This window comes from Triticum aestivum, chromosome 7A (assembly GCF_018294505.1).
Source record: "Triticum aestivum cultivar Chinese Spring chromosome 7A, IWGSC CS RefSeq v2.1, whole genome shotgun sequence".
In the NCBI taxonomy this organism is placed as follows: Eukaryota; Viridiplantae; Streptophyta; class Magnoliopsida; order Poales; family Poaceae; genus Triticum; species Triticum aestivum.
The window spans coordinates 119034007-119042371 of NC_057812.1; positions in this window are offsets into that span (position 1 = coordinate 119034007).

Below are 8365 nucleotides of genomic sequence, written 5' to 3' on the forward strand. Positions count from 1 at the left end.
TCGAGCTCACTGAGGTGGAGCATCTTGAGCGGGACGTGACGCGAGTGCAGTGCGGGAGGGCGGCAGCAAGGTTGTGTAGGTGGACTGGACGATGACGAGCAGCGCCCAGGGCCTCCGTGGCGTCAAGCTCGCCGAGGCGGAGCATCATAGTGGGCCATGGCGTGAGCGCGGGGCGGGGCAGCGTAGGACCATGCACCGGTGTCCTCGAGCCTAACAATCAGCTGGGGCTTCGAGCTCGAGTCCGCATATGCCACGGGAGCCCCGTGTTGGGGAATGTTGCAGAAAACAAAAATTTTCCTATGGTTTCACCAAGATCCATCTAGGAGTTCATCTAGCAACGAGTGATTAGATGCATCTACGTACCTTGTAGATCGCGAGCGGAAGCATTCAAAGAACGGGGATGAGGGAGTCGTACTCGTCGTGATTCGAATCACCGAAGATCCTAACACCGAACGGACGACACCTCCGTGTTCAACACACGTACGGAACAACCACGTCTCCTCCTTCTTGATCCAGCAAGGGGGGAGGAGAGGTTGAGGGAGATGGCTCCAACACTTGCACGACGGCGTGGTGATGATGGAGCTGCAGTACTCCGGCAGGGCTTCGCCAAGCACTATGGAGGAGGAGGATGTGTTGGAGAGGGAGAGGGAGGCACCAAAGATCAAGGTAAAAAGTCCTCCATCTCCCCACTATATATAGGAGGGCCAAGGGGGGGGGCGCCGGCCCTAGGAGATCCAATCAACTAGGGGGGTGCGGCCAAGGGGAGGAATCCCTCCTCCCCAAGGCACCTAGGAGGTGCCTTCCCCTCCTAGGACTCTTCCTTTAGGGTTTCCCCCACCCTAGGCGCATGGGCCCTAGGGGGAAGTGGCGCCCCAACCCACTTTGGGCTGGGTCCCTTCCCACTTCAGCCCATGGGGCCCTCCGGGATAGGTGGCCCCACCCGGTGGACCCCCGGGACCCTTTCGGTGGTCCCGATACAATACCGGTGACCCCGAAACTTGTCTCGATGCCCGAAATAGCACTTCCTATATATAATTCTTTACCTCCGGACCATTCCGGAACTCCTCGTGACGTCTGGGATCTCATCCGGGACTCCGAACAACATTCGGGTTACAGCATATACATATCCCTACAACCCTAGCGTCACCGAACCTTAAGTGTGTAGACCCTACGGGTTCGGGTGACATGTAGACATGACCGAGATCGCTCTCCGGCCAATAACCAACAGCGGGATCTGGATACCCATGTTGGCTCCCACATGCTCCTCGATGATCTCATCGGATGAACCACGATGTCGAGGATTCAAGCAACCCCGTATACAATTCCCTTTGTCAATCGGTATGTTACTTGCCCGAGATCTGATCGTCGGTATCCCAATACCTCGTTCAATCTCGTTACCGGCAAGTCACTTTACTCGTACCGTAATGCATGATCCTGTGACCAGACACTTGGTCACTTTGAGCTCATTATGATGATGCATTGCCGAGTGGGCCCAGTGATACCTCTCCGTCATACGGAGTGACAAATCCCAGTCTTGATCCATGTCAACCCAACAGACACTTTCGGAGATACCCGTAGTATACCTTTATAGTCACCCAGTTATGTTGTGACGTTTGGCACACCCAAAGCACTCCTACGGTATCCGGGAGTTACACGATCTCATGGTCTAAGGAAAAGATACTTGACATTGGAAAACTCTAGCAAACGAACTATACGACCTTGTGCTATGTTTAGGATTGGGTCTTGTCCATCACATCATTCTCCTAATGATGTGATCTCGTTATCAATGACATCCAATGTCCATAGTCAGGAAACCATGACTATCTGTTGATCAACGAGCTAGTCAACTAGAGGCTTACTAGGGACATGTTGGTGTCTATTATTCACACATGTATTACGATTTCTGGATAACACAATTATAGCATGAATAAAGAAAATTATCATGAACAAGGAAATATAATAATAATGCTTTTATTATTGCCTCTAGGGCATATTTCCAACAGTCTCCCACTTGCACTAGAGTCAATAATCTAGTTACATTGTGATGAATCGAACACCCATGGAATTCTGGTGTTGATCATGTTTTTCTCTAGGGAGAGGTTTAGTCAACGGATCTGCTACATTCAGGTCCGTATGTACTTTACAAATATCTATGTCTCCATCTTGAACATTTTCATGAATGGAGTTGAAGCGACGCTTGATGTGCCTTGTCTTCTTGTGAAACCTGGGCTCCTTGGCAAGTGCAATAGCTCCAGTGTTGTCACAGAAGAGCTTGATCGGCCCCGACACATTGGGTATGACTCCTAGGTCGGTGATGAACTCCTTCACCCAAATTGCTTCATGTGCTGCCTCCGAGGCTGCCATGTATTCCGCTTCACATGTAGATCCCGCCACGACGCTCTGCTTGCAACTGCACCAGCTTGCTGCCCCACCATTCAAAATATACACGTATCCGGTTTGTGACTTAGAGTCATCCAGATCTGTGTCAAAGCTAGCGTCGACGTAACCTTTTACGACGAGCTCTTCGTCACCTCCATAAACGAGAAACATTTCCTTAGTCCTTTTCTGGTACTTCAGGATATTCTTGACCGCTGTCCAGTGTTCCTTGCCGGGATTACTTTGGTACCTTCCTACCAAACTTACGGCAAGGTTTACATCAGGTCTGGTACACAGCATGGCATACATAATAGAACCTATGGCTGAGGCATAGGGGATGACACTCATCTCTTCTATATCTTCTGCCGTGGTCGGACATTGAGCTGAGCTCAATTTCATACCTTGTAACACAGGCAAGAACCCCTTCTTAGACTGATCCATATTGAACTCTTCAATATCTTATCAAGGTATGTGCTTTGTGAAAGACCTATGAGGCGTCTTGATCTATCTCTGTAGATCTTGATGCCTAATATATAAGCAGCTTCTCCAAGGTCCTTCATTGAAAAAAATTTATTCAAGTAGGCCTTAATGCTGTCCAAGAGTTCTATATCATTTCCAATCAAAAGTATGTCATCTACATATAATATGAGAAATGCTACAGAGCTCCCACTCACTTTCTTGTAAACGCAGGCTTCTCCATAAGTCTGCGTAAACCCAAACGCTTTGATCATCTCATCAAAGCGAATGTTCCAACTCTGAGATGCTTGCACCAGCCCATAAATCGAGCGTTGGAGCTTGCACACCTTGTCAGCATTCTTAGGATCGACAAAACCTTCCGGCTGCATCATATACAATTCTTCCTTAAGGAAACCATTAAGGAATGCCGTTTTGACGTCCATTTGCCATATTTCATAATCATAGAATGCGGCAATTGCTAACATGATTCGGACGGACTTCAGCTTCGCTACCGGTGAGAAAGTCTCATCGTAGTCAACCCCTTGAACTTGTCGATAACCCTTAGCGACAAGCCGAGCTTTATAGATGGTCACATTACCATCCGCGTCTGTCTTTTTCTTAAAGATCCATTTATTTTCTATGGCTCGCCGCTCAACGGGCAAGTCAGTCAAAGTCCATACTTCGTTTTCATACATGGATCCTATCTCGGATTTCATGGCTTCTAGCCATTTGTCGGAATCCGGGCCCGCCATTGCTTCTTCATAGTTCGAAGGTTCACCGTTGTCTAACAACATGATTTCCAAGATAGGGTTGCCGTACCACTCTGGTGCGGAACGTGTCCTTGTGGACCTTCGAATTTCAGTAGGAGCTTGATCAGAAGTATCTTGATCATCATCATTAACTTCCTCTCTAGTCGGTGCAGGCACCTCAGGAACATTTTCTTGAGTTGCGCCATTTTCTGGTTCAAGAGGTAATACTTCATCAAGTTCTACTTTCCTCCCACTTACTTCTTTCGAGAGAAACTCTTTCTCTAGAAACGACCCATTCTTGGCAACAAAGATCTTGCCTTCGGATCTGAGGTAGAAGGTATACCCAACAGTTTCTTTAGGGTATCCTATGAAGACGCATTTTTCCGATTTGGGTTCGAGCTTTTCAGGTTGAAGTTTCCTGACATAAGCATCGCATCCCCAAACTTTTAGAAACGACAGCTTAGGTTTCTTCCCAAACCATAATTCAAACGGTGTCGTCTCAACGGATTTCGACGGAGCCCTATTTAAAGTGAATGCGGCAGTCTCTAAAGCATAGCCCCAAAAAGATAGCGGTAAATCGGTAAGAGACATCATAGATCGCAGCATATCTAATAGAGTGCGATTACGACGTTTAGACACACCATTACGCTGAGGTGTTCCAGGCGGCGTGAGTTGTGAAACTATTCCACATTTTCTTAAGTGTGTGCCAAACTCATGACTCAAGTATTCTCCTCCACGATCTGATCGCAGGAACTTGATTTTCCTGTCACGTTGATTTTCAACCTCACTCTGAAATTCCTTGAACTTTTCAAAGGTCTCAGACTTGTGTTTCATTAAGTAGACATACCCATATCTACTCAAGTCATCAGTGAGGGTGAGAACATAACGATAGCCACCGCGAGCCTCAACACTCATTGGACCGCACACATCAGTATGTATGATTTCCAATAAGTTGGTTGCTCGCTCCATTGTTCCTGAGAATGGAGTCTTGGTCATTTTACCCATGAGGCATGGTTCGCACGTGTCAAATGATTCATAATCAAGAGACTCTAAAAGTCCATCAGCATGGAGCTTCTTCATGCGTTTGACACGTATGTGACCAAGGCGACAGTGCCACAAGTACGTGGGACTATCATTATCAACCTTACTTCTTTTGGTACTCACACTATGAATATGTGTAGCATTACGCTCGAGATTCATTAAGAATAAACCATTCACCATCGGAGCATGACCATAAAACATATCTCTCATATAAATAGAACAACCATTATTCTCGGATTTAAATGAGTAGCCATCTCATATTAAACAAGATCCTGATACAATGTTCATGCTCAAACTTGGCACTAAATAACAATTATTGAGGTTCAAAACTAATCCCGTAGGTAAATGTAGAGGTAGCGTGCCGACGGCGATCACATCGACCTTGGAACCATTCCCGACGCGCATCGTCATCTCGTCCTTCGCCAGTCTCCGCTTATTCTGTAGCTCCTGCTTTGAGTTACAAATGTGAGCAACTGCACCGGTATCAAATAACCAGGAGCTACTACGAGTACTGGTAAGGTACACATCAATTACATGTATATCACATATACCTTTCGTTTTGCCGGCCTTCTTGTCCGCTAAGTATTTGGGGCAGTTCCGCTTCCAGTGACCGCTTTCCTTGCAATAAAAGCACTCAGTCTCGGGCTTGGGTCCATTCTTTGGCTTCTTCCCGGCAGCTTGCTTGCCGGGCGCGGCAACTCCCTTGTCGTCTTTCTTGAAGGCTTTCTTACCCTTGCCCTTCTTGAACTTAGTGGTTTTATTCACCATCAACACTTGATGTTCCTTTTTGACTTCTACCTCTGCTGATTTCAGCATTGCAAATACTTCAGGAATGGTCTTTTCCATCCCCTGCATATTGAAGTTCATCACAAAGCTCTTGTAGCTCGGTGAAAGCGACTGAAGGATTCTATCAATGACCGCATCGTCCGGGAGATTAACTCCCAGCTGAGTCAAGCGGTTATGTAACCCAGACATAGTGAGTATGTGCTCACTGACAGAACTGTTTTCCTCCATCTTACAGCTGAAGAATTTGTCGGAGACTTCATATCTCTCGACCCAGGCATGAGCTTGAAAAACCATTTTCAGCTCTTCGAACATCTCATATACCCCATGTCTCTCAAAACGCTTTTGGAGCCCCGGCTCTAAGCTGTAAAGCATGCCGCACTGAACGAGGGAGTAGTCATCGGTACGTGCCTGCCAAGCGTTCATAACGTCTTGTTCTGCAGGGAGAACAGGTGCGTCACCCAGCGGTGCTTGTAGGACATAATCTTTCTTGGCAGCTATGAGGATGATCCTCAGGTTCCAGACCCAGTCCGTATAGTTGCTGCCATCGTCTTTCAGCTTGGTTTTCTCTAGGAACACGTTGAAGTTGAGGACTACGTTGGCCGTTTGATCTACAAGACATATTGTAAAAAATTTAGACTAAGTTCATGATAATTAAGTTCATCTAATCAAATTATTCAATGAACTCCCACTTAGATAGACATCCCTCTTCTAGTCATCTAAGTATAACATGATCCGAGTTAACTAGGCCATGTCCGATCATCATGTGAGATGGACTAGTCAACATCGGTGAACATCTTCATGTTGATCGTATCTTCTATACGACTCATGCTCGACCTTTCGGTCTTCTGTGTTCCGAGGCCATGTCTGTACACATGCTAGGCTCGTCAAGTCAACCTAATTGTTTTGCATGTGTAAATCTGTCTTACACCCGTTGTATGTGAACGTTAGAATCTATCACACCCGATCATCACGTGGTGCTTCGAAACAACGAACTGTCGCAACGGTGCACAGTTAGGGGGAACACTTTCTTGAAATTATTATGAGGGATCATCTTATTTACTACCGTCGTTCTAAGTAAACAAGATGCAAAACATGATAAACATCACATGCAATCAAATAATAACAGTGACATGATATGGCCAATATCACATAGCTCCTTTGATCTCCATCTTGGGGCTCCATGATCATCTTGTCACCGGCATGACACCATGATCTCCATCATTGTGTCTCCATGAAGTTGCTCGCCAACTATTACTTCTACTACTATGGCTAACGCGTTTAGCAATAAAGTAAAGTAATTTACATGGCGTTTCTCAATGACACGCAGGTCATACAAAAAATATAGACAACTCCTATGGCTCCTGCCGGTTGTCATACTCACCGAAGATCCTAGCACCGAACGGACGGTACCTCCGCATTCAACACACGTATGGAACAGCCACGTCTCCTTCTTCTTGATCCAGCAAGGGGGAAGGAGAGGTTGAGGGAGATGGCACCAGCAGCAGCACGACGACGTGGTGTTGTTGGAGCTGCAGTACTCCGGCAGGGCTTCACCAAGCACTATGGAGGAGGAGGATGTGTTGGAGAGGGAGAGGGAGGCACCAAAGATCAAGGTAAGAAGTCCTCCATCTCCCCACTATATATAGGAGGGCCAAGGGGGGGCGCCGGCCCTAGGAGATCCAATCTCCTAGGGGGGTGCAGCCAAGGGGAGGAATCCCTCCTCCCCAAGGCACCTAGGAGGTGCCTTCCCCTCCTAGGACTCTTCCTTTAGGGTTTCCCCCACCCTAGGCGCATGGGCCCTAGGGGGAAGTGGCGCCCCAGCCCACTTTGGGCTGGGTCCCTTCCCACTTCAGCCCATGGGGCCCTTCGGGATAGGTGGCCCCACCCGATGGACCCCCAGGACCCTTCCGGTGGTCCTGGTACAATACCGTTGACCCCGAAACTTGTCCTGATGCCCGAAATAGCACTTCCTATATATAATTCTTTACCTCTGGACCATTCTGGAACTCCTCGTGACGTCCAGGATCTCATCCGGGACTCCGAACAACATTCGGGTTACTGCATATACATATCCCTACAACCCTAGCGTCACCGAACCTTAAGTGTGTAGACCCTACGGTTTCGGGAGACATGTAGACATGACCGAGATCGCTCTTCGGCCAATAACCAACAGCGGGATCTGGATACCCATGTTGGCTCCCACATGCTCCTCGATGATCTCATCGGATGAACCACGATGTCGAGGATTCAAGCAACCCCGTATACAATTCCCTTTGTCAATCGGTATGTTACTTGCCCGAGATCTGATCGTCGGTATCCCAATACCTCGTTCAATCTCGTTACCGGCAAGTCACTTTACTCGTACCGTAATGAATGATCCTGTGACCAGACACTTGGTCACTTTGAGAAAAATTGCATGGCAGGGGATACGCTAGTAGAATAGTGAAAATTTAAAATTATAAGTTGAAGCAAATGAAGCATAAGTCATGCTTAATTACGAAAAAGAGTTGTCATTGTGACTTACTGTATCCACTTCAAAGTTCTCATCTAGCTTGATGCTGAAGCGCCTATCACCAACTAGAAAATTCATGTCGCACAGGTCGCGCTGGTCTTCGCAGTATTCGCACATAATGAAATCGTGTTCGTTGTCATACGACATTCCTATGTTCATAGGTGAAACATTAAACACTTATTAGTTCTATTAATTCAACTCTTCAACTAGTTCTATTAATTTAATTAGTTCAACTAATTAACTCAACTAATTCAACTAAGCACTTACTAAAAATATACCTAAATAAAGTAGCTCAACTAATTCAACTAACTACTTCAACTAATTAATTCAACTAATTCAACTACTTCGACTAAACTAGTTCTATTAATTTTCTTACTAAAAATAAAGTAGCTAGTTCTATATAGTAAAATTTTAATTAGATGATCAAATCTCATATAACTAAATG